General features: G+C 41.6%; 3 pseudogenes across 2 annotated transcripts in view; 1 reads left to right on the top strand and 2 right to left on the bottom strand.

Moving 5' to 3' along the window:
- Positions 1 to 3,109: 3,109 nt before the first annotated feature.
- On the top strand, positions 3,110 to 4,891 carry LOC149115630 (histamine H2 receptor-like; annotated as a pseudogene).
- A 3,517-nt stretch (positions 4,892 to 8,408) lies between these two features.
- LOC149115626 (stAR-related lipid transfer protein 3-like) overlaps positions 8,409 to 27,109 on the bottom strand; it is a 33,884-nt pseudogene continuing 15,183 nt past the window's right edge. Inside the window, exons 7-16 of the transcript XR_016206239.1 lie at positions 19,470 to 19,503; positions 18,706 to 18,758; positions 18,337 to 18,404; positions 16,681 to 16,774; positions 16,525 to 16,584; positions 15,426 to 15,521; positions 13,476 to 13,555; positions 12,314 to 12,418; positions 11,557 to 11,650; positions 8,409 to 10,523 (exon numbers count right to left, since the gene is read on the bottom strand). The product of XR_016206239.1 is annotated as an stAR-related lipid transfer protein 3-like (transcript). The remainder of the gene's footprint in view (positions 10,524 to 11,556; positions 11,651 to 12,313; positions 12,419 to 13,475; positions 13,556 to 15,425; positions 15,522 to 16,524; positions 16,585 to 16,680; positions 16,775 to 18,336; positions 18,405 to 18,705; positions 18,759 to 19,469; positions 19,504 to 27,109) is intronic.
- On the bottom strand, positions 23,876 to 26,576 carry LOC149115629 (uncharacterized; annotated as a pseudogene). The gene is made up of 2 exons (XR_016206237.1): positions 26,230 to 26,576; positions 23,876 to 25,858 (listed from the first exon to the last, which is right to left on the bottom strand). The product of XR_016206237.1 is annotated as an uncharacterized LOC149115629 (transcript).

Genomic DNA, 27,109 nt, shown 5'->3' with positions numbered 1-27,109 from the left:
TCTGGCGAGCACTCACCCATTGCCTTCCATAATAATTTTTTTTTTTGTCACCCAAAGGTGAGGTTTGACACCATTTCACAGCTATTTTTTTGCTTTGGTAAATTATCACCTTTGACATTCAATAGAAACGCAAACAAATACCAGCGGTACGCCTCCGCGCCCTCCAGCTGTTGTATGATCCTAAATAACAATTTCCGAACAAAAAAATAAGCGAGCCACTAATAAACATTCCCCGTATCCACGAGATAAAAAATATCTACGCCACCCACGTTAACAACATATAGTCACCCATAGAAAACCCCCCGAAATACACTAGAATTGCCGATATAAGCTTAACAACAACAAAAAAACTGACTAAAACACTAACAATGAATGAGCGGGAAAACCGAAAACAGGCAAAAAAAAAGAGGAAGACAAATAAAGGGTTGCCGCCCTTGTCCCTGTTCCTGGTCTGGTACAGGTTGTTGAATTCTTTCTCTCTGTGGTCCCACCCATCTGTTGTTAGAACACCAAGAACAGAGACTGGAGGTCTCCTCTTTGCAGGCATCACAACAGAATTCCATGAAGAGCTCTCCGCGGATATATAATGGTCTTCAAAAAATGTTTCGATCTTTCTGAAGTATGCGGCACCAATGAATTGCAGTTTGTTTCCTCCTGATTCGTTCTGATATCTATTAAGATGGGCAGAATTGAAAAAGAACAATTCCTCAGCAAGCTCACTCACCTTACTCTTGATATAGTCTTTAAGAACAGGGACGTCATCAATCCTCTCAGCAACCTGACTTCATACGTAGCAGGCATTTTTCGCCATCCGCTTTTCGTACCCTTCGTATGTGTGGAGTGACATTTGCTTGATTTCCTCTTCTGAAAGATCTTCAAACCTCCTATACTTTTCCAAGTCTAGGGTTGCGCCATCCACAAGAGCATCAGAAATAGCAGAGTTTGTCCGCTCGGCTTCACCTTGCCCGCTGTCGCCCCTCGAACGATGGCATCGCACACGGAAATAAGAAATGTGAATCCTTGCTAACTTGGCATCTCGAAACCTAACTTCGTAGTTCGAAACCCCAACCCCAAGGCCAGCGTCTATAATTCTTCGCGTTTTAATTTTTACCTCTCAACCCTTTCCCCGTTGACGCCTGCAACACAGGCTATTGCAGTGTTTTCTTCCTATATTGGCCTTGTCTGTGGGATTCTCTCACGGTTTTGATTGAGTCAATATTTGAACTTGCTTAAGGTGATGCGTCCGATTTCTTTTTAAAAGAATTTGAAACATGGAACTTTGTCAACATCTACATCAAACTTAAACATTTAAGAGTATCACGTTTAATAGCTAAGCACAACTATTGATCATTTCATTATATTAAATAGATCGTGTCTGAACAAGAAGCAAAGCTAGGCGATAAATAATGAGCGGTCCCTAAATCCCAGGAGAGCCTATATACTACTAATCCTGTGATGATAATTGTACTCATGTGGACAGCTCCATCGACTTTAACCTATTGACGCCTGTGGGACCATTTTGCCACTTCTAACGTCATCACCTTTGACCAAAATTGGCATCACTTATACTTAAGTTCTGCACGAGGAAAGATCTTTCCAATGATACCCAGATCAGAGTGAGCTGAACTGTGCGCGAAAATCCCCCGAAATATGGATGAAAAACTCGGAGCAAAATTTCCTCAATTACGCTTGGCTACTCCGTGGTAAGAACTTCCCGTCCCGATGGTGCTTTCTCGGTAACCTCTTGAATTGGAAGCAAGCCCAAAAGAAGGTCAGCAACTACAGCAAAAAGATAAGAAAAGGAGAAAAAGGAAAAAGAAACTTACACGAAAAGCCTAAAGACAAAGGTCACTTTCTCGTCCAAACATTTATGCGCATGCTAGTGGAAAGAACGGGCATCCTGTCATGTTGCAAATGCTTTTTTTGAGTAGATTGGAGCTAATTTGGCTCATATCCATGCTGAAAATCTCCAAAATGTCCAATTAATGCGTTTTTGCCAAAAAGCTCCTGTTGTCAATGGTTTAAACTAATTTTGATCCTCTACGAAAACACCTACACAAAGCGCCTGGCGACATATTTTTAGAGGGCTTATCTTGGGTGTAAGGCCTATATAGTGGATTCACTCTCTCGCCATTATTATCTTCTCTTGAGAATGTTTACAGCCTGTCGCTTATTCCTAAACGTAAAGAGGGGGAGTACTAAAGCGAGGGAATTTCTCTCCTTTCCTCTCTGCCATCTCGTGCTCATTTCCTCCTTTTAGTGGTACGCTCAACAGTCTGCGAAAATAACAGGTTGTGCAGGCAATAAGACAAAGACGGCCGGTGTCTCCTTAAAAAAATAGCCAGAGAAAACTGCGACATTCATAGAATATGTCAGTTCAAGAGATTGGTCAGTTCCAATTTAGGACCTAAGTACTTCCGCCATTAACACAACAATTAATGATCTCTTAGCCCGCAGCAGTGGCACAGAACTGAACAGCGAGCAACACAATATATTTCATTCCCGCCCTTCGCTTCTCAATGACCACTGTACCCAGTTAAATAAATGAGAGTTCACAGATCAAAAAGAGCTTTAGGCAAAAACGTTTTTGAACTGTCCCACTTTTGGGAAATAAATTTATTTTCTCAAAAAAAGTCTGCAAATCAAGACCCATTGTCTTTAGCGAATCTTTATCAGTTGATGTCATGGTTAAGTGTTCGTGATCGCAGCTTCTAATTCTGACATTACTGCACGAATTTAAAAATCTTTATTGCACCTTAAATTAATCATTCATTGTGTCATTTTTAAAAAAAAAAAAATACATGTCAATGTCTATTCGATCGCTGTTCTAAGCTTTATGATCTTAATTTGACAATCATTTACTATATGATGTATTTTCTCACACAAAACTGACACATTCAAATGAACTTGCGACAATCTGTTTCGCCTTTTATAAATTACACATGGATGTTACATCTTCGTGCACTTCGCTATTTTAACAGATATTCAAATTATTCATTTTAAAATATGATATATATATATATAGATCTATCTATCTATCTATATATATATATATATCTATATCATGATTAAGTTTCTTAATTCAGTCCAGGGTGTAATAATTAATTTAATGGGTTCGTTTTAAAAAGCGTTGCTCTCGAGGAGAAGCCATGTCGATTAAAGGATCATCAGTTTTTTTTATTAATTTTGTCAGAATGTGAGGTAATAATCGTTTTCAAATTGTCATAAATTAGTGAGTATTCATTATAGTTCTGTCAATGTTAAGAAGGAGCGCTTTTCACTAGAGTCCTCCAATGCATTTTAAAAAGCTATGAAACACGGACAGAGCAACTCATAGCTTAGCAGTCTTGTTTGCCGATGGCTACTGCCTGATCCCGTCAGTACTGACATGAAAAAGACTACGCCGCGCCGAGTGGTAACAGTTTCCAGCAGTCAAAAATCTGATTCAGCAGTCGCCGGTGCGGAGAAAGGAAAGCTGTTTTCGTGAACTTATTCTGTAGCAAGATTAAAGTGTCCTTAGAAATCCCGACTGGATGTCATCGCGATGGCCTCTTGTGACGGACTGCAGTACATTCCCTCACCCTCCGATGCTCAAGATCTCTATTCTACCTACACCTATAATATTGTATTTAACAGTGTTCTGTCGTTTACAGCGATCGCGCTGAACGTTGCAACAATCCTTGCGATAAGAAAAACGTCATCGATACCGCAGCCTTTAAAAACACTGCTTCTGAGTCTTGCTGTTTCTGATCTTGGTGTCGGTTCTCTGGTACAACCATTTTACGTCTCACTTTTGGTCAAGTGGTCGCGATCGCAAACCAGCTATCCTGATTGCATCGTCTTTCAAGTTTTAGCGATCGTCATCGGTTTCTTTTCTGAAGCTTCGTTCTTCGGTGTCATGGCCATTAGTGTCGACCGATTCTTGGCAATTCATCTTCATCTCAGATATCAGGAGTTTGTAACTCACAAGCGTGTTGTTGTAATGGTGATCTCAATATGGCTGCTGAGTGCATTTCTTTCTTCAATGTCATTTTGGTCTCCAACTGGCATCAGTTACGCCATTTTCACCACTATCGGAGTAACTTGTCTTCTTGTTACAGCAATAGCCTATTTTAGGATATATTTGGCTTTCAAACGCCACAGGAACCAAATAATAGACCTTCAAGTATAGCAAGAAGCACAGAATGGCAACATGGTAAATTTTTCGTCTCTTCGGAATTCTGCTGTTGGAGTGTTCTACGTTTACCTGGTATTTTTAGCTTGTTATTCGCCTGGCTGGATTGTTTTGGTTGCGCGTTCTATCCTCGGGCCGAGCATCGCTCTAAAGAAGTTTGCTATCATTTCATGGACCCTGTTTTTTCTTAATTCATCTTTGAACCCTGTTATTTATTGCTGGAAGATGAGGCACATTCGACATGCTCTCATGAACACACTACAACGCATCGTTCCACGTCGGCACTGATATTGCCAAGCACAAAAGTAATCGTAGGGCTCAAAACGTTTTTCGAGAGACTAATTTCCTGAAACAAAAAAGCCTCAACGAACAAGAAAACCAGGCAGTAGCCTGTGAACAAGCTCTCTAGTCGACGATGGGGCGAAGAGAAAGCGGGAGGAAAGAGGGGAGGGGAGAGAGAGGAGAGACGCCACAACCCCCATCCCGTTCTCCCCTCGGCCACTTCACTCTAAGCCAGTTCCTTTTTGGCCCTTCCAGCCGGAACCTGTTCACCAGGCAATATCACTGAATCCTTTGTGAAACATATACTTTGAGGCATTCTCCGCCGTGGACTTCTTCTGTCGCTTCATTCGCATGCCTGAGTAGCCAAAGGTACAGGAAGCTTACCATAACTAGGAATAAACTCACAACTAACATACGCCGCAACCCATAAAAAGAAGTGAAAAGAAAACTTAAGACAGTGTCTCTTCATTTAGATATGACTGGAACTGTGGGATGGAGGGCCTGAATGTTTAATGGACTGAACTTCTCTCAGTCGGGTAAAAGGAAATAAAGGAAATCATATATTTAATGTCTGTACTAATGCCACTCTAATTGAAATTTAGATCTAAACACTCAGGATATTGATCTTAACTACGCTAGCATGTGAAAAATGACTTCATTATCGTCATTTTTGCAAGAGAAATATTGTCTATTGTACCTTTAGGGCCTTTCAGTTTCATAATTTTCGAGGAACCTCGTTAGCGCTGTTACTTTAAGGTGTAGTCCCCTCAGCGTCGCCTTGAGGCCCCGCCCAGGTAGTTGCCGGCCTTACCACAATTGTCACAAAAGCATCTCAAAACTCTGCTTTTTTTGGACCCTATTTTATTGTTCTAACACAAATAATAGGCCTTATAATCCATCAAATATTTTCGCTCGCGCGCGATTGGTCTAAACGCGTCACGTGACCCAATATTCCCCAGCTAAAACTTGGGAATATTCGAGAATACTCACCAATTTTCGAAACTGCGCGTGTTGCGAAAAATATTTGAAGGATGATAAACACAATAGCCTCCATTTGACTTTGAAAATATGCTCGGGTATTTGTTCTTGGACATTATCTGTCCTCGAAGCTCACAATTCCGCAGCCAAACCTCGCTCATAATTTCCGCAGGCAAATATCCGAACATATTTTCGCGCCAAATGGAGGCTGTTGTTTATATACTCGTGTTCTTTATAATATTCCGCGGCATGAGCCTCCATTTCAAGCTATGGTCTATTTACAAGCACACTTGTAAATAGACCATAGCTTGAAAAAAAAGCACACTTCTCGCGCTAATACAAATTAAACAGCAACACTAAGAACTAACGCTAAAAATTACATTACTTTGGTAAAACTTACAGGATACACACTACACAGAAAATATAATTACAAACTGCTGTTGCTTTACAAAGATAGTAATTAAATTAACAAATAAAGAAGCCCCGACTGTGCTCTGTTCTGTTGTAAAGCACGCAGGAAGCGGTAGAGCACGAAAGAAGTGTAGGGGAAAACACAAGACGCAGTCGAGTGTTTTTCCCTACTTCTTGAGTGCTCTACCGCTTCCTAAGTGCTTTACAACAGAACAGAACACAGTCGAGGCTTCTTTATTTGTTTTATGATAAAGAATCAGATAATTTCCCCACGCATTCGGCTGAATTTTCAAACCAAAATTTATTTTCCAAACGAGCAAAAGTGGCGTCAGCCGTGCACTGTTCTCTGATAAAGCACGCTAAAATAAGCCAATCACAATCCTTGTTAGAATTGTTCAAATAATTTGATTGGCTAACGAAGCGACAGCTGTCAATCACAAACTGGACTTCAGCTAAGCTTTCAGTTTCGAGGAGTTTGAGCGGCTTTCGAGAGAAGAACGATGCCTTCAAAGTTCGCTTTTAAGTTAATTTTTAAATACGGATCTCAAGGCAGGTAAAGGTCTATAGTCCAGAGGAATCCGGCCATATTGTGGCCCATGAAAACGAGCACTTTTCCAGTGGAAATTACAAAACGCGGAGCTCAAAGCTTGTGGATGAAAATGCGAAATGCAGGGTTGAATTTGAAAGGAGCTACAGTTATTTACGGCTTGTAGCCGCATGCAGCAAGATTGCCCGAACTAGCGTAAAAGTTAGAAAGACTTAACGGCTCCCACTGGTTCTACTTCGAGCACAGAAGAGAATATCAGAGCAAGTTTTGCACTGACCACTCGTCGGTTTACTTCGCTGAGATGACCGGAGAACGAGCGTTACTACACTGCATGTAAGTGTTGTTTGAGCAAATGAGCATTTTTAATTGTAAATTTACAAAAATAAAGCTTCTCATCATAAACAGAGACAGTTCAATTGTTGTTTTCTGTCCTTGTTTTACTTCTTAGTATAATTTCTGCCTTCGTAACAAATATAATGTCTTTATCGAAGCACTGTTTAGGTTGAGAATTTGTTTATTTCGCTGCAGCTGTACATGTTTTGTCGGCGGGAATCTAGCAAAACTTGTTATTTTAGTACAGTTTTAACACTACTGTTGCTAACAATGGTCTCTGTGAGCCATATTTACTGCAGAAAAATAGCTCGCTTCCAGTGCGTTTGTCTGAGTCACAGGGGATGTTTAATTTGGGTCAAATTTGTCAAAATTCCGAAGCAAAATTTTGGAAGCCAACTTACCGTCATCAACCCGTGTCCTGTTCTCTGACAAAGCACGCTGTTTCAGCCAATCAGAGCGCGCGTTATATGGAAACTTTATTATAATACCTCTCGTGTTTTCCCCTACACTTCTTTCGTGCTCTACCGCTTCCTGCGTGCTTTACAACAGAACAGAGCACAGTCGAGGCTTCTTTATTTGTTAATTTTGTTTAAAAAACTGACGCTATGTCACTCCTCTGGAATGGCATGTGACAACCCGAATGATAACCGCCAAGGAGACTTCGGTTTGAGTAATGACAGTCAGAGACAGAATTGAAGACTGCTTATCAAACACCAAAATGAAAATGTCCATTTCAAAACATTGACAGTTAAGGTGGCTCAAAACAGTTTCCAGCAGTTAGATTTTGATGGGTCATTGTAACCACTCTTTATCACTTGTTATAATAAAGTTTCCATATAACGCGCGCTCTGATTGGCTGAAACAGCGTGCTTTATCAGAGAACAGGACACGGGTTGATGACGGTAAGTTGGCTTCCAAATTTTTGCAGGTGGCTTCTTTATTTGTTGAATCAGGGTATCAAAAAACTGCCCAATCGTTGGTGAATAAGTTGTTATGCTTTTCGCGAAACAATAGGTTACCATAGCAACAGTATGACCTGCTAATCACAGGTTTAGGGGCTTGTAATTCAAAAACGACAAGATGAATTTGCATGATAAGACGAAACTTTGAACAAAGTTTTAAAAACATATGTACATAGGGTCCAGAGCCACCTTAAAGTTTTGAGTGTTCACCAATGATTGGGCAGTTCTTTGGTACCACGATTGTAGCATCAACTGATAAAGAGTGGTTATAACAACCCATCAAATCTAACTGCTGGAAATTAATTCAACATCTGATATAAGCAGAGGCATAATTAAGATCCTTGCGATTTGAGAAAAGAAGAGTTAGTTAATCGCACAAATGATATCCTAAAACGGGCATGAAATCGAGACTGTTTTCTAAGAAGTGAACAAGGTGCCGCCATGTTTGATATTGCTCAAAAAGCAAAGACAAGTAGTGTCATTGTTTTGGGAGACCCTCAAAATAATTGCAGCCAAAATCGACCACTAATGGCAAAATGACAGTCGAAGTATCCAACACGAGTTTTTAAGCATTTACTGGTACTTTTCACCAAAGTCACCAAACCTAACTTGAAAAATGACTCTGCTCAATTTATAGAAGTACAGGTTTCAGTCTAAAGAAAATTCAATAACAGCTGCAGTGAAAAACGACAATTTGGCAAGTTGTTTAAAAACATTTGACTTAACCTTTATAGTAACTTTTAATTCATTTACATTCTACAACTTTACCTAAAAAGTTGTGTAAAAACACTGCAAATTGAACGAACGCGCTTAGCTTTCCTCACCTAATCATAAAGTTAAGTAAGTATAGTATCGTTAAATTTATATTTTATTGTATCTATTTAATGTCGGTTTTGTCTTGAGCTAAGGCGCACAAAGTATCTTTGTTAGGGAAAGTTGTTTCCTCCATTTGTTTCTTTAGCTTTCACTTTTCAACAGTGTTTTCAACATTTCTTTCTTTGTAAATCGTATTATATTTTTAACAAAATTCACTAAAACAATTTTAACAATAATAAAATCACGTTCTCTGAAAAATTTAGAACATAGAACTCTAGCTGTAAGAAAAAAAACAAGACAGGTAATATACAGGATAACCATGCAATAAATAATCTAATATTAATGTATTAGATATGTAGGTCGAATATTCTTCAAGAAATAAACAGAGCTTCATTTTGATTTGGGACAATCAATCAGTTTTTCCCACAGCCCGAAAGAATATAGGATAACTGATATAAAAAATACAGTTGAATCCCGCTAATTCGAACTCGGTTATTTCAAATTCCTCGTTATTTCGAACTCAAAACCAATTCCCTTAGAATTGCCCTTCACTCATTTACTCTCGGCTATTTCGAACTCCTGATATTTCGAATTATTTTTCGTTTCCCCTGAGAGTTCGAAATAGCGGGGTTCAACTGCATACTATCCATATCTTTATTATTATTATTTTATATGTCTATTACCTTACGGCTAATTTTGCAAACAGAAGTCAAAATCACATCACAGACGTTCATTGTAAAGTTCCTTATTGACTTGGCAAAAGAGCAAAGCGTCAACACTGAGATTTGACTTTGCCACGACGAACCAATCAGATGGCAGATCAAACCACAGCTATAATTTTCCGTATCGATTTTGGTTCAATCCTCTTTTATCTGCTTGGTTTTTCTGTCGTGACACAGTAAAATTCCAAAAATAATCCTAGTGTTCAGGGTTTTCAGACTCACACAGCAAGGCTCTCACCAAAAACACCTAGTGAAAGGTATGTCTGTTTTGTCGGGAGACAGGGACGGGGGTCCTTGTCACTGAAGGGGATACTTGTAACACCTTTTAGCGCTTGACAAATAATTGTGTTTGGTAACGCTTAGGGTATGTCATTTCAAATGCTCAAAGTTTTTCATCTTGGAGTACATTCTCAGAGAAAGGGGCCAATAGATAGGAACATAGTCTAATTACTGTGGAATTACGATTTTTCGAACCTCCAAGGGAAGCGCAAATTGGTCTGAAAAATAGGGTAGTTCAAAAAATCAAATCGGGGGTAAAATAAGTGTTGGACTGAGCGAAGGGAAACGACTTTTTGCTCGACTTATCGGGGAGTTCAAAACTGCATTGTCAAAAAAATAATTTTTGTCTGCAAGTACGTCCCGGGGTGATCAGAGCCACGTGTCACTTAGCAGAAGCATTGGTAAAAATTTACTTGAGCAATATTCCAAGAAATCAAGTCTGTTTGCCATTTACAAAAACATTTCTGGAAGTTCCGGTTGGAAAGTAGAACAGAACATGATTTTCAGTTCAGTCTACTGGAAGATTTGCGGGAGAAACGGAACTTTTGAAAAGGAAGTCACGTTTTCCAGTAGGGCTAATCTGAATGGAAATTTGTGTTCAATTTACAGTTTGGTACCTTTTGTACCAGTTGCAAGCCTTTGGACTTTCACGGCCTCACACCTCGAAGAAAATGGCGGTTGCTTCACAAAATCTTCAAATGGAACAAAGTCTTTCCGAACAGAAATTCCAATCCGAAACTCCGAGAAATTGTTCGTCAATGGTAAACAACCGGAACCTCTTAGGGATGTATGTATTTCAAAATGTCCCCCTAACTTAACCGTCCTCTTCAACGCGGGGTGTGTCGGTAGACACGGTAGGAATTTTTTTTTCCGGTTTTTGCCATCACTATTGCTTCGTCAGCAGTTGCGTCATAATCTGTTCAGCCAAGATTTTCTCGGACATACGCCTTAAGACCCTGTCCAGTGGAGTACAACATGAATGACATGGCTGCATCGATAACTGACTGAGGTAACCAGCCCTGTTCAACAGAAAAAGAAGGCTAATGGTTAATCGAGATAATAATTAATAACATAGAGATGAACACGTTTAAAATGTGGTGATTTAGAGGATGAACTGAGTCTGAATGTTTTGAAAAGCTCGAAAACATTACGAGGCCGTACGCAAACTCGTGATACGCATTTGTCTCTCACGTTTATCGATGTCGAACTATCTTCATATTATTTGCCTTATATACACACGGTCAAGAACGGATGAAGGATGAGACATATAGGACTTATTCCCAAAGTAATCTTTCTCAAGTTGTATGGGTTATTGACCAAGTGTGAGGTCAAGATGGCCTGATATTGGCCATGTTCTTTTTTTGCGTGTTTATGGACCGAGACGGAGTCGAGGTCCATAAACGCGCAAAAAAAGAACGAGGCCAATATCAAGCCATCTTGACCGAACAAGCTTGGCCATTAAAGGATTTATTATATGGCTTTCGGGGAAATTTTTCTTGTAAGACACGGCGGGTAGTCCCGAGCGGGCAAGATAGCTCCATCTTGCCCGCTCGGGTAGCCAATCACAGCGCAGGATTTGATTCATCTTGCCCGCTCACAGAGCTAGCCATGTAATAAATTTAAATATCACTCCTGGTTCAGAAATCCCAGGAGGACCTAGAAATAGCTAATCCTGTGACACAGATTTTGCTCACGTGGACAACCCAGGCGCTAACCTGCGAGACAGAGTTCTTCCTCTCACCGAGCAGAAAGAGAAGGGAATCTGTGTTTCCCAGGGCACCCAAGCGAAGTTTTATCCGACAAGAAAACATCTACACAATGAGCATGGTACCATGATCCGAGAAAGCACTGGGTGTCATCTCTACAAATGACTCCATTTGGTCGATTAATTCTCTTACTCGTCATCTTCTCTTGACACTTTACAATGCCAGATACACACTAGACACAGTTAAATTTGTGTACGTAAACCCGGCTGGGCTAATCATGTTACGAGAATTCGTTGTAGGTCCAGCATTAAACTCCTTTGTCCTTTGACTTGCTGAGTGTATTTACCTTCAGGTCCACATCAAACAGCCACACATACTCGGTTCTGCAGGGATTACCCTCAGCCTCTCGAATAGCCCAACCACCAGGACCATTTGTGCCTCTGAACAAAGGAGTAAAAATACACATAATTGAGCTTAGCAATGTCATGACTATATTTATACCTAATCGCACCTTCTGGTACGCCTCGGCGGCATATTAGGCGCGCTTGGTCGAACCATGGTTCGTATTTTGATGAGACGCAGTCGAGCCAAAATAACCATGGCGAGACCAGACGAGCCTGATATGCGACCAAAGCGTACCAAAAGGTACCATTAGGTATTTACCCTTCCCACATTTGGCCAAGTGAGTATGATATCTGCAGTGAAGGCATTTTTGACTAATTTTGTTTGAGTCCATGGAGGTCATCTTGGATGCATAAACCTACTCAGCCTCATTCCCAATCTTCCCCTGTTTTCTGAATTCAAGATGGTGCTTATTCGCGCGCTCGCTCTCTTCCCCTATCATTTCTAGATTTTTTCGTCACTTGCAATCAAATAGACTTCTTATCTATAACACCAGAAGAGCAACAGAAAACCATTCGTATCCATGGAGAACAAACGTGAAGTATTTTACTCTTCTTTAAATCGTGAAAAATATGGAATTCGTTTATATGGGTACGAAATATCTGTATGATCTAAGATAAAAAAGGTACAATATTGGATTCTCTTCAAAGATCACATCCATGTACCAAACTGTTCATCAGAGAAAAAAAGTGCAGCCCTACCGTATGTGTTCTTTTTTAGGTGGCATTTCTTCACACTCAACTGCCACGTTACACGAAACATACACATCTCCTCGCTTTTCCCAACGACGCAAATTCACAAAATCCCTGAAACCACACAAGGTTTCTCGTCAGTAGGTTAGGGAAGGTTCTGAAATAAGTCTCTTTAGCTATTCAAGAGCGCTAAAAGACAAAACCTGCAGATTACACGCATACTTAGTACTTAGTATTTGAGTTATGATTGGCTCGCTCCACTATTTGCATTTGTCGTGATTGGGCATAGAGCGGTTTTCAATCCGCGAGGAGTGTATTCCCAGAAAAATACGATGAGGGTGTGCCGCCCGCTTCCTAATACCCTTACCCTATTTAAGGCCAGAATCTGTGATTTTCCCGACCATATTTATGACCCAACCAAAAATTTGATGCCCTTCTGAAGACCTGACCCTTCAATCAATACCCTGTTTCAGATCTGTCGTATAATTAGTTCCCTGATTCACACCGATGTTAAAGGCATTATGAAGGGCTTTTGTTGATGGTCTTATCGATAATGACGAAAAAGTGGCGTCGTCTCAAAAAGCATACCGAATTCAAGAGTAGAGTGCAAAAAACATATCCTTTCGAGACCAAAATGGTCAAAATCGATACCCTATTTATGACCAAAACGGCTGAAAAAGCGTACCCTTTGGGGCTGCACATACCCATATAGCCCGTATAAGGGAGAATCCCCCCCGGATTTTCAATTGAGCAGAAGAAAAGTAATCACTCTAGCCAATCACGAAGAACACAGACATTCCAGTGAACCAATCAAAACTCTAAGCGAAAACATGTAGCCGACGCGAAGCGCGGGAAAACTTGCGCGAGCAAGTCACGATTAGTTTTGATTTTACTTATGATTCAATGAAAAAGCGGCGCGAATTTTTTGGACGCCAATCGCTTAGCGTAATAATGCAAAACCAAAGCAAACGCGAATTCATTTCGACACTCAAGTGAAAACGCTCTTTGTGCTTACTTTGTTTGGATTTACGACAGTCATTAGAAGTGACAACAGTGACAAGGCGATATTTGAGTACCACAAAAAAAGGAACATTTTTGCTCAAGTTAGAATTCTTACAAAAACTATAAACCTGTCTTTTTTAAATCCCCCATGTTCTGTTATCGTACATACCGACTAGCAACCATACCACCGCCCGCCTCACCAGTGGAATTATACACAATATCTGTATGGTCATCAATTTGACGTACAACCTGCCAACGAAATATAGATATTTATTAGAAACTGGATCATTAAATAATGCAATTCCAGACTTTTCATTGGCTTAGCCATCATGGGTTATGAGCCATTATACTATGCTCTATAAATGTGGTAAGCGTACGCGTGATTTTTTGGGGTGCTTTTATTTTCACTTTAGTTTAGTCTTCTATATTTTGGGGTCATTTTAAATAAAACATTCATTCCACTCGCGCTTGTTGGATATGAAATGTTTACAGTCAACACGCGCCTCGTTAGCTATCTACCATCTCATATCCAACGCGCGCTCGTGGAGTAACTGTTAATTAGAAAACATCAAATGGTGCATCGAAACATTATCCAACAACTCAATAATCAAAATTCAGCAGAGTATTCTCAAAAATAATAATTCTAAAGAAACAGTGAAAGCAAAGCCATCGTCCTCGTTTCTTTGATCTAAAGCGCAAAGTGACAATATAAGTAGCAAAATAATTTGTGTAGATGTCTGTTAGTGACGTAGGATATGTTTTGTATACATTTGTCATTGAAAAAATAAAGCTTATTACAAAAACTGATTTTAAATAATTACAGGGACAGAGCAGTACAATTCAAATACGCCCTATCCCTTTTCTTGATTATGAGAAAAAGGATATGTGGACTTTTTCACAGCTTGTAATTTTCTGAAGGCTAAAGATTTAACATTATACGAAAAGAGCCACGAGCAAAGCGTGCGCGGAGCACGAGGGGGGAGGGGTTAGTGGCTGTCATTCGCTCACACCTAGTTCTCTCACAGTTCTTTTCATCCATTCGATGACGTAAGAAATTACACAGTGTAGGATTCCACGTGCGAATTTTTATTTTAGCTTGCCATTTATGTATGCAAATTAGGACTATTTAAATGCTACGGTTTCCTGGCGCGCCAATCTTTTCAACGTTTCTCTGGCTTCAAGTTAATACTGTTGCGGAATCTATACTCTACCTAGCTTCAACGTCATCGCTACAGTCAGGAAACATTTGTAAGTCTTAATATTCTGTCCTATATTTTTATTATCGCTCGGCTCTTCTTCACATGCATATTTATTTATTTCTCCAGTCGAACCTCGCTCGATCACTCAATGCTCAACAAAGCGTGAGTTCGAAATCTCTAGACGTAGCGTCAACAAGAACTGTAAGCTACGGACCGGTTATGATCAGTCAAAAAATACACAAAATTATCTGGTAACTAATCGACTTCCCGATTAAACATTTGTTGAATACGCGCATAGACATCTAGGCACAAAATGGCTGCAGTGTAGATCCCATATGGTATTCCCTAGTTTCTAAAAAACTGGAAAAACTACAATGAAGCCCCAAATGTTTGGATAATTGCCCTTTTAACTTAAAAGTCTTTATCGAACTTTACCGTTTTAACGTATCCAAAATTAATGCTGAACTGATATTGAAAAGTTGTTCAGGCCCTTTGCATATCATCGTTGCAATGGTTGCAACAAGTAAAGTCTGCATACGAGCCAAGTGACCCGACAGGCTAGAGTTTATCCCGGTTTCTGTAGCGACTAAGAGTATTTCTGCTCCCCACCCCCTACACCACCCCCCTCCCCCTCTAGATAGGATGCTAGTCCATCGCAGGGTTACCCACAGCATTGAATTACCCATTCATACACCTGTGTGGAGAGAGGCACTGTGAGAGTAAAGTGTCTTGCCCAGAACACAACACAATGTCCCTGGCCAGGGCTTGAACCCAGACTGCTCGATCCAGAGTCGCCTGCTTAAATCATGAGGCCATCGCGCCGATGGCTGCAATAATTGACAAAAATAATTTCTCAGCAACCAAAGGCACAAGCAATGGCATACGTACTCCATTTCTACAGTTATAAGCGAAATACTTACACAGGAATAGGTAATGTTTCCTCCCCATTTAGGAGCATCCTCAGGATGCAAAACAACCAGGTTAAACACATCTTCCGCTTTGGCATCTAAAGAGTCCTTTGATCATGAACAAAGGCATTGATCACTAATTATAATAACGTTTCTATATAAGGCGCATTCTGATTGGCTGAAACAGCGTGCTTTATCAGAGAACATATGCAGGGTAAGCTGAATTTCAAATTTTTGCTTCGGCATTTTGACAAACTTGACCCAAATTAAACATCCCTGTGACTCAGACAAATGCAATGGAAACGAACTTAATTTGTCTGCAATAAACGTAGCTGCATGGAGGCTACTGCAGTTTTTAAAGTGTACTAAAAGAGCGAGTTTTGCTAGATTCCGACAAACAAATTCCTGACCTAGTGAATGCCTCGTTTTCAGACATAATATTTGTTACGAAGGCAGAAATTAAACTTACGAAGTAAAACAACGACGGAAAGCACCAATTGAGCTGTCTCTGTTTATAATGAGAAGCTTTATTTTTGTAAAAATGCTCTAAAAACACTTTCACAGAGCGCAGTAACGCTCGTTCGCTAAATAGCGACAACTCGACATGTACAACGATCACCAGAAGCGTGATCAGTTGAAAGCTTGCTCTGAGATTCTCTCTTGTACTCTGAATAGAAGGAGCAGTTTAGTCTTTCCAGCTTTGAAGCTAGTTCGGGTAATCTTGCTGCAAGCCGTAAATAACTGTAGCTTCTTTCAAATACAGCTCAGCATTTCGCATTTTCATCCGCAAGCTTTGAGCTTTTTGTTTCGTAATTTCCATCGGAAAAGTGTACATTTTCATGATAGGTGTTTTTCGTCCCCTCGTCCCCTGGACCTGCAGAATTAATTCTTTCCTAAATGTTTTGTTTCCTTGAGCTCTAGAAATTGGGCGGTGGCTTTTTAGCAATACCTTACTTCTGACACCATGACCAATCCTGTGGTTGCCAAGCAACAGAAAATACTGTAGAGGCATAAAGTTGATGTGACAGCTTTTAAAGCCCCCGAGAGTGGCTGTGTTTTTTAAATAACTGACGAATATGATCCACAACAAAAGTCCTTACACACCAATTACCTTTAATCTGTAGATTTTCTTTCCACTGGGGATCACTCTGCTTTCTACTACAACTCCATCCTAAACAAGAGGATTGAAGAGTTGGTCATGTTGCGAGTCATAAAAAACAATATTAAGTTTCTTTTAACGTCAGTTCTTAAGATTTTGGCTACATACCTTAACTTTTTCAGATTTCCGAACCATCATTGAGGACCATTAATTCCCAAGTTTTCTCCATTGTTTCTTTGCCTTTTTGAATGTATTCTTTATCCTACACACATACACACACAAAACAAAACAATAGAGAGAAAATTTGTCGATGAAGATGTTTCCTCGTACACTAGTTTATCATGAGTATGTCCTTTGGTCCTTGTCTACAAGATCTATGCTATATGTTGTAGTAGTATGAAAGAGGACTCATCACAACATTGTGATAATATGATTTCTTAATTTGTACACAAAAATAACCTACGACAATCAGTGTTCTTTCATAGCCCTGTATATGCACAAGGTCTGGGCTTGGTTCTTAAGGAATTAAACTCATCAAGATAACGTTCATGTTAAAACTATTTTCCACGACTGACTCTGGAAAGCTGTTACATCAACTCCGAACAAACGCCTCTCAACAGATGTCAATAACTACAGCCGACACCTGGCAAGACTTCTACATCAACAGCTATATCAAAAAGTTTCTAAACTAACGACTTTAGTAACTCCAAATTTTGGAGCCTTTTCTTACTGCTATGCTCCTCAGTCTTTTCTGTGCGGATTTCGCTACACTCGGTCCGTACTGTCATGCCTTCGGGCCGATATTCTCCCAGTATGGCCCTCGCGCTTCGTCAATGAGATTTACCTACTGCTTAACATCTACCCAATCCGGGCTTCGCGGCAGATGCCGTTTCTTCCAGATAGAAAAGGGTGTTGTTCGAGATATCAGCATTTCTTTCCGCTATTCATCTACAAAGCTGTATAATTTGGAGGGTTTGGCTCATCATCACAGGCTTTGCGCAATGCAAATCGACTACGACCTTCGTTCAGCAATGGACCACTCCGTTTACAAAGTCAGGAAATTTTACAGAAAATTTTTTGAACGGCATTGCAACACTTACTTTCCGAGAAAAGCTCAAACCATCGGTGGAATGCTGCCTACTTTAGTAAATCAGTTCTGTGTAAATAGTTACAATGATGATTGCAGTTACGTTACGAAACCTCGGTTAGCAGCCCGGGGGGGAGGGGGACTTACTCCCAGAAAAGGTGGGTTGGAGTGCGCGGCCCACCTAAACCCTTATTCTATTTATGACCAAAACGGCTGAAAAACCATACCCTTTGGAGCCGCACATACCTATATAACCCACATCATGGAGTTAGCAGTAATCGCAGAAAACCTCTGTCGTTGAAACACGACATGAGTGTTGCTCAACCAAGACCACGTTACCTACTTTGGCCAATCACAAAGGACGCAAACAATGCAGTGAGCCAATCAAACTTGAAGTCACTAAATGCAGCTGACGCGAAGTGTTGAAAAACGTGTGCGAACGAGGCATTATTGGTTTTACCTCTGATTGGATGAAAAAGTGGCGCGAGTTTTTTTAAGCCAATCATGTAGTGTAGTAATACAATGCGAAACCAATTACTTTCGACAATCAAGTGAAAACCAAGTGAAAATCACTCTAACTGCAATTCTCTCTATGATGTGAGCTCTTTTGTGACACAAGCTCGCGTTGTTTTCCCCTTTATCTTTACTACTTGAGCTCAAAACTGCACAATTGATGAGGTAACCTCACAACATCTCCCAAATTACATATTAAACGTCTCAGGAAAAACGTTTATTACCTGTTGAGAGAAACCTCTTGCTGCTGAGTGTTCACCTTCTCTATCACTTTCATTTTCACTTTCAGAAGCTGAAAAAGATTAAACCACACTTTTCAGTAGTACTTCCAAATAATATGAGCTCGACACATTGTTGCCCTGTTTAGCATGATCCTGCCAACGACCTCAACTCGATAGAAAAATAAGCCCGTTTTGAGCAATCCAAGAAGCCACGAGGGAATCTCTTTAACACCAGTGATCCATAATGGTCTCTGTCTGCCAATCTAACGTTGTCTCTCAGAGTAACTGTCATGTTTTCAAAACCTTTTCTGTTGCCTTGCTGTCTTTGTATGTTAATACACTAACAGTACAGCAAGATGAAACAGCACTAACCTTCTGATGTGTAAAAGGTATGATCTGAAACTAAGGAATAGGGAGTTATATGCCTGCAATGAGATAAGAAAAACGTCAATTATTTCAAAAAGCTCGCGCTTTCTAAACCTTTGTGTTGTAGCATTTTCGGCCAATTCGACCAGACATTTGTTGGGTAACGTCTAGAAAGAGTCATTTGTGAAACTAACAGGATGTGTAAAGTTGTGTTGGTAAGTGAAAGTGGCGTTCACAGTTGCTTTCACAATTGCGGTAACTTCACTCCTTCTATATCAGTGCAGCTTACGTGTATAATCACAAGGAGAACAGGTAGTGCTATTTCCTTGGGACACCGTGGTCTAATGCATATATGGGCAGTGTGATAACCTCTAGATCACGCAGTCTGGGTTGAGTCCTGACTTAGCCCACTATGTTGTGTTTTTGGGCATTTTATCCTCACAGTGCCTCTATTCCCTCAGGTGTATGAATGGCTGCCAGTGAATTGTTAAGTCAATCTGACAGTAACGTAAACCTGCCATAGACTAGCATCTCATCCAGGGGGAGTACACCTGCAACAAAACTCCTAGCCGCTTCATGCTACCGTAACTACAATGAGGCGGTGACAGCTATAAGAGAGTTGGGCTTAAGAGGGCTTACTTCCCTCATGTCTTTGATCGCAATATATTCCGGGAATTTCTTTTTGTTCTGTTACACATCGTTTATCAAATGCCTCATTAAATATCTATTGAGCAGGAGATAATTCTAAGTGTCAGGGCATCCAGTCTTACCTACGGTGATCATCTAGCAGTGACCGTCTCTCTTCTGCAAAAATAACACAAAATAATGGAGCCAGTGAATAATTAAACTTAAGCCACTAAATTCCCAAATATTTCCCCAAAATGACCTTTGATGGTGACAGGCGTATTTCCTGCTCTTTGCACACTTAATTGCAGCCAAACTGATCAAAACATGATTTAAAAATGAACACTAAACAGGCCAACAGCTTGGTTTTCCACATGTATGGCATGCAAAAAAAGGCTCTCTATCCCACAAATGTGACAGGCATTCAGTTGACCAGTATCAAAAGGTGAGCAAGGCTTGGCAGATCTCTCTAGAGCACAAGTAGAATGGTGGCTTGCCTTCGTGTAAACATGACCCGCCTAGATTCAGCTCAGCTATCCGCGGGCATGTTATAATTGTAGTTTTCATTTGAAAAAAAAATAAAATGTATGTATGTAAAGTTACATTAACGAAGAAGTGGACTCAAAAAACAATTTAAGTAATTTGTGATCCTCCAACAGAAACAGAAAACATGACCTTCCTGACTCCAGTGTTGGTTTTGAAACGTGATGTTAATTCGTTTTTTGGTCGCAGGAACTTACTTTACCGTAGATGTTATCAAGTAATTGTCACTTTCAAACAAGGCCTTACTTACTTACTTAATCTACTGTGGTTGACCAGCCTTCAGCTGCTATGTCCGTTAGGGAAATAGTCATAACCGCTAGGTTTTGCGTACGTGTCCTCCGGTTAGATATATCCACGAGGTTTTCCTCGGTTAGGTCAGTTCAAGTGCAGATTTCACTGCGTCAACTTCTACTCGGCATTGGGCCATAGTTTCTCTATACACTGTTACTCGTCTATTCTATCAAGTCAAGTTCAGTGCGTGTGCAAACCAAAGTGAGTAATCTATTCCTTGTTCTTTAGGGTTAGTTCTTAGGTTTTCTATTGTTATTTGTTTCGGTTGAGTTTCCTTTTATCGTTACTAAATCGGTTAGTTAGTTCTGTATGCTCGGAATCGCGCTTGATTAGGTCCATATCTCCAATATAGGGTTATTTTGCCATAAAGGTACCGTCCAAGTTACACACCGTGTGTGAGTTACAAGGACAGAATATAGCAGGCCAAAAATCCAAGTAATCACATGCGTAGAGCAGTGCATAGTGTTAAAACGAACTCGACAAGAACTTCTGACTACGATGTAAACAGAGTTCAATTGACAGAGATCAATGTTCCATACAAACTCAAATGAAACGAATCACGTGCCAAGACGAAGGTAGAATTAAACCACGTACTGTAAGCTTAGCCGTAAGTCGTATGATGTAAACCGTATGCCGGTTCGAACTGAAATACAATAACGAAAATAGAAGCTAACGTAACTAACATACCGAAGCATAAAGATAAAATAACACAAATGAAGAAACTATTGCTAACATTCTCAATAACGTCCGTAACATGGAAGTGTAACATAATCGGCACTTATACTGATTGTACGGAAGGCTGGAAAACGATTAATAGGCTACACGGTGTGTAACTTGGACGGGATCTCGAGTAGAAGCTTCGATCATATGTACCGCCGCGTCTTTCTTGACTTCTGGGTCATCATCAGGAATGGTAACGTTCATGTCAACAGGTCGTTGTGGCCATGTCTCAGTTGACTGAGTTAGGAATGCTGGGCCATGTATCCAGCGTTGGAGAGAGTCTGCTGACGCGCCTCTTGATGCGTCGTCCGCTGGATTGAATTGCGTGTTTACGTATCGCCACTGAGAGGGAGAAGATGCGTCATGTATCGTTGCGACCCGATTGGCAACGAAAGTCTGAAAGCGCCTGTCTTGGTTTTCTAGGTAACGCAGGACACAGGTGCTGTCTGTCCAGAAGAATGATTGACTGATCGGTAGACTCAACTCCCCTCGAGATATTTTCTCTAGTCTTGTTGCTACAACGGCTGCTGATAACTCCAGTCGGGGAATGGTAACTGGTTTGATTGGTGCAAGTCTGGATTTTCCCATGACAAACGAACATTTCACGTTTCCATCATGACCTGTGATTCTGAGGTATGTGACGGCTCTGTAACCCTGTTGTGACGCATCGGAGAAGTGGTGAAGCTGGCACGACGTGATCTCGCCGAGGTCTGGCGACTTGAAGCAACGGTCGATTGTTAGTTGCTCTAGTTTGGGTAGCTCTTGCAGCCATACTTGCCAGCGGTGCAGGAACTCATCTGGAATCTTGTCATCCCAGCCATACTTGTTACGACAAAGGTCTTGCAGGATCAGTTTCGCATTGAGAATAAATGGAGCGGCGAACCCCAGGGGGTCGTATACTGAGCTGATTATGGATAGTATACCTCTTCTTGTAGCAGGCCTGTCCTTAATGACAATACTAAAACCAAACTGATCGGAGGCTACGTTCCATTGTACACCAAGAGTTCGCTCCACTGGTAACTTGTCGAAGTCGAGGTTTTTGACTTGAGCTGCTCGTTCTGACTCTGGCAAGGACTCGATGACCTTTCTTGAATTAGACAGCCATTTCGTGAGCTTGAATCCGCCTCGTGCTAGGAGCTCGCGCAGTTGTCTTGCGAGTCGAATGGCGTCATCGTCTGATCCAACTGACTTGAGGCAGTCATCGACGTAGAAATTGCGTTTCACGGTTGAAATGGTTTGGGGGTCAAAATCTGCTTTGTTGTCTTCCGCGGTTTTCTTCAGTGCGAAGTTTGCGCAGCTTGGGGAAGACGCGCCTCCAAACAGATGGACTCTCATCTGGTACTCTTCTGGCTGATTGTCGAGATTTCCGTCTGGCCACCACAGGAAACTCAGAGCCTCGCAGTCACTTGGCCGGACGCGTACCTGGTGGAACATTGCTTCCACATCAGACATTAGGGCTATTTGATCCTCTCTGAATCTGGAGAGTACACCAACAAGAGAGTTAGTCAGGTCCGGCCCCTGTAAGAGCTGGTCGTTCAGTGAGGTTCCGTAATGCTTGGCTGAACAATCGAAGACTACTCTCACTTTACCGGGTTTCTGTGGGTTGAATACGGGATGATGGGGAAGATACCAGCGGGTTCCTAGAGGGCCAGGGTCTTGACTGTTCACTTTCCTGGCGTAATCCTTAGATAGCAGATCGTCCATAAACCCTTTGTATTTCTGATGGACAAGTGGTTCTCTCAGCAGTCGCCTTTTCAGCTGGAGGAGTCGGCGCTCTGCTAGAGTTCTGTTGTTCTGTAGGCGTGGCGGGTAGGACTTCCAGGGTAAAGCCATTTCGTAATGACCGTTTTCTAGTTTAACTGTTTCTTCCATAATGTTCAGAGCCTTCCGGTCGTTGAGTGACATAGACGTTTTTGATTCATAGAAGGTGTCGCTAAATTCTAGGTTGCAAAACTCATGAAATTGTTCATCAAGGGTCTTGTTTCCTTGAACAAAGTTCGCACTGGACACTTCAGTCGTGGCTGCTCTGCCCAACGGGCCGTTAAGCACCCAACCTAACACTGTTCGAGTTGCGAAGGGACCGCCGTCCTCACTTGGTCTCATTTCTTTGGGTTGTAGAGCCTCCGGTACGTCGCTGCCGATTAGAAGGCCAATCTCAGCGTCTATGTGAGATATGTTGACCCCTTTCAAATATGGCCAGCGGTCGACATCCTCTTGCCGGGCGATAGCTTCAGGGGGAATAGGCAAGCTTGGCCTAGAGTAGACCTTTGGCAGCTGTACTGTCTTGTTCTTGCTTAGATCGAAAGCTTCCAAACTGACTAGGGAGCATTCAATAGGCTCGCTTTCACCTTGCAGCGTTGTTAGTGACAGCTTCGTTTTAGTTCCCTTGAAGTTCAGCTTTTCCAAAAGGATTTCGGTGCAAAACGACGTGTTTGAACCGGAGTCCAGGAATGCGTACGTTTCCACTATTTTACCATGACCCTTTGCCTTCACCTGGACTGGAAGAATCGCGAGCCCGGTTACTGAATTACTTGATGTGGAGTAACTGGACTTGATGTAACCATTGTTGGCAGAGTTAGAATTAACGGGTGGTGGCTCCACGCCTTTGCCTTGGCCCCCAGTTGGGCTTTCGGTTATGGTCGAAGCGGTTGACGCGTTTGTATTGCTTCTTGGATGTAGGAAGGTAGAATGTTTACCGAAACACCCTTGTACCCTGCAGAAGCTTTCCTTTGGGCAGTCGTGCACGAAGTGACCGGCTGTCAGGCAGTTACTGCAGAGTTTATGGTCGTCCACGAACCTTTGCCTTTCCTGGAGAGACTGTTTGCGAAACTTGTTGCAGCGTGATAGCCAGTGGCTAGAAGAACATGATGGACACTTGGGTTTTTCCTTTGAAGTTTTATCGGGTGGAGGTTTGCCTTGAGTTGAGAAGCCCCCTCCTCTTGGCGGTTTTCTCGACGATTTGCCGTTAACTTGCTTTCCCTTGTTTTCGTTTACTACCTTGCCGAAAATGGGATGGGTTGCAGCTCTTGCCTTAGCTGCCACAAAGTCCATGATATCTTTGACGGTGACGTCTCGGTTTTCCTTTTCTATGATACGGTCAACAGTATCGCGCCACTTCAATCTAATTCCAAATGGAAGCCGGTCGATTATCTTCTTGAGGTTGTCGGGATTGTCCAGCTTATTGACGTAACCAATTTCCTTCAACGTATTGACGCAGCTTGAAAGCTGGATGGAAAACTGCTCAAGCGCTGATCCGTCCTCAGGTTTAATCGATGGCCCCTCAATTAGTCGTTTAACATGCGCGGCAGCGATCTTGTAGCTCCGACCGTATCTTTCCTTCAGCAGCCTTCTCGCTTCCACGTAGCCTTCTTCTTCTCGCATGGAAAGACAACTCCTCATTAGTTCCTGGGTGGGACCAGAAGTATACTACACTAGGTAGTACAGGCGAGAGCTTGAACTTGTGGTCTTCTGTTCCACGAGGTGTTCAAACGCGTGTATGAAGTCGCAATAATCGATGGGATCACCGCTGAAAACTTGCATACTCGGCTGCGGAAGAGTCAGTGCTGCTGTACTTTGCTGCTGATGACGTACAAGCTGCATAAGGGCTTGGTTATGGCGATCTTGCATCTCCATTAGACGAACGAATGATGCATCGTGATGGCTACTGGGTTTGATGTCATATGGCAAACTTTCTTGGTTTGGTGTCATCCTATGGCGATATTCAGGTGCTTCGGGGTTCAGAGGATACTTAGATGGCTGTCAAGTTTCGTTTGGTTCATAGGGTTGCTTGCCTTGAGAACCGATTACTGTCTCGTCAATGATATTGCCTGGGGGGCCTCCCTCCATGGGCGTAGACGCAGACTTTACGGGTTTGAGTGCTGCTCTGACCGGCGTGACTTCATCCCGATGAAACAGCTCACGCTCGCGGTTTTCCTCGGCTTCTGCCTCCTCGAACACTTGTCTCTCGGCCTCAGCCTCTGCGATGTCGGCTTGCAGTTGGATTTCCGCTTTCCTTTGCTTGATTCTTAATTCTTCGATTTCGAGGTCGTGCAGTTTTTGAAGGGTAGCTGCCTTGGCCTCTAACGCTGCCTTTTTTGCAGCGGACCTTGCCTTTGCACTAGGGGTACTGCTTGTGCGAGAACCAATAACAGATCGCGTGTGGAACGAATCACGCGATCCGGCGTTACTTACAGAATCCTCGGGGCCGACGAAAGCACTTTGAGCTGTCAACAATCTTTGAGCGTCTGGTTGCATGATCCATGAAGAGATTTCTCTCTCTAGTTCCGACGCTAGTTCTACGAGCGAGTCGTAATATTTTTCCGAATCTTGACGTTCTCTTTCGGTCTTAATTTGGCTATGATAAGCTTCATGAGCGATTTTGAATTCCTCTAGAACTTCGTTTAGCTCAATCTGGACTCTTTGAATGGCGTCGGCGGATTCGCGTGCGGACAATAACTCGTTAAGTCTATTGACCTTTCTTGTCACGTTTGTCTTCGCAAAACTGCGGGCGGCCTTTAGATCATCCGGTGATTGCGGTTTTGCGGAAGCCATTGTGGAACGTTAATCCTTGATAAATCCGATTAATTGCGGTAGATAAGAAAACGACAATCGTGCGTTACACTGAATGACGAATTGCAGATAACACGGGGTTGAAGTGCGTTGGAGTGATAGACGTGCAAATTAGTCAGCGAATTCTTCGAATTCCTTCGCGGTGCAGCAAATTCGAACTAAATGTGAGTTACAAGGACAGAATATAGCAGGCCAAAAATCCAAGTAATCACATGCGTAGAGCAGTGCGTAGTGTTAAAACGAACTCGACAAGAACTTCTGACTACGATGTAAACAGAGTTCAATTGACAGAGATCAATGTTCCATACAAACTCAAATGAAACGAATCACGTGCCAAGACGAAGGTAGAATTAAACCACGTACTGTAAGCTTAGCCGTAAGTCGTATGATGTAAACCGTATGCCGGTTCGAACTGAAATACAATAACGAAAATAGGAGCTAACGTAACTAACATACCGAAGCATAAAGATAAAATAACACAAATGAAGAAACTATTGCTAACATTCTCAATAACGTCCGTAACATGGAAGTGTAACATAATCGGCACTTATACTGATCGTACGGAAGGCTGGAAAACGATTAATAGGCTACACGGTGTGTAACTTGGACGGTACCTTTATGGCAAAATAACCCTATATTGGAGATATGGACCTAATCAAGCGCGATTCCGAGCATACAGAACTAACTAACCGATTTAGTAACGATAAAAGGAAACTCAACCGAAACAAATAACAATAGAAAACCTAAGAACTAACCCTAAAGAACAAGGAATAGATTACTCACTTTGGTTTGCACACGCACTGAACTTGACTTGATAGAATAGACGAGTAACAGTGTATAGAGAAACTATGGCCCAATGCCGAGTAGAAGTTGACGCAGTGAAATCTGCACTTGAACTGACCTAACCGAGGAAAACCTCCTGGATATATCTAACCGGAGAACACGTACGCAAAACCTAGCGGTTATGACTATTTCCCTAACGGACATAGCAGCTGAAGGCTGGTCAACCACAGTAGATTAAGTAAGTAAGTAAGGCCTTGTTTGAAAGTGACAATTACTTGATAACATCTACGGTAAAGTAAGTTCCTGCGACCAAAAAACGAATTAACATCACGTTTCAAAACCAACACCGTGTAGCCTATTAATCGTTTTCCAGCCTTCCGTACGATCAGTATAAGTGCCGATTATGTTACACTTCCATGTTACGGACGTTATTGAGAATGCTACAATCTTGGACAAAATAAATGGAACATCTGGACCACCCCTCCCCTCATTTCAATGATGCCAAAATGGCGCGCTTTTGCTCCTTCGCGCCTTCATCATTGCTTTGGGGGGGATGGGGGATAATTGTTCCATTTTATTCTGTCCAAGATTGTCTGAGGACCACACTGGCGTTACAAGAAGCTATCTTTGCTATGCAGATCACATCTGATCTGTTGTCGCACGTTCGATAACCAAGGGAAAAGAACGTTAGCCGAAATAAAATCTGATGATCTCTGTGAGCAATTGAAGCAGAATTGAAATAAAATCACGACATGGTTTATTTTTGGTGTCATGTACTTTATTAATATGAAAATTGAATATGCATAAGTGCGTGTGGAAGCGTTGGCCAAAAGCAAAGTTATTTCTTTAGCCAAGCCGAATATATTTTTAATTGTTGGTA

Source organism: Orbicella faveolata, unplaced genomic scaffold (assembly GCF_042242905.1).
Source record: "Orbicella faveolata isolate gen_17 unplaced genomic scaffold, um_ofav_v1 contig_13, whole genome shotgun sequence".
Taxonomy (NCBI): domain Eukaryota; kingdom Metazoa; phylum Cnidaria; class Anthozoa; order Scleractinia; family Merulinidae; genus Orbicella; species Orbicella faveolata.
The sequence above is the reverse complement of the archived record's forward strand: the minus strand, read 5'-3'. Positions and strand labels throughout refer to the sequence as shown.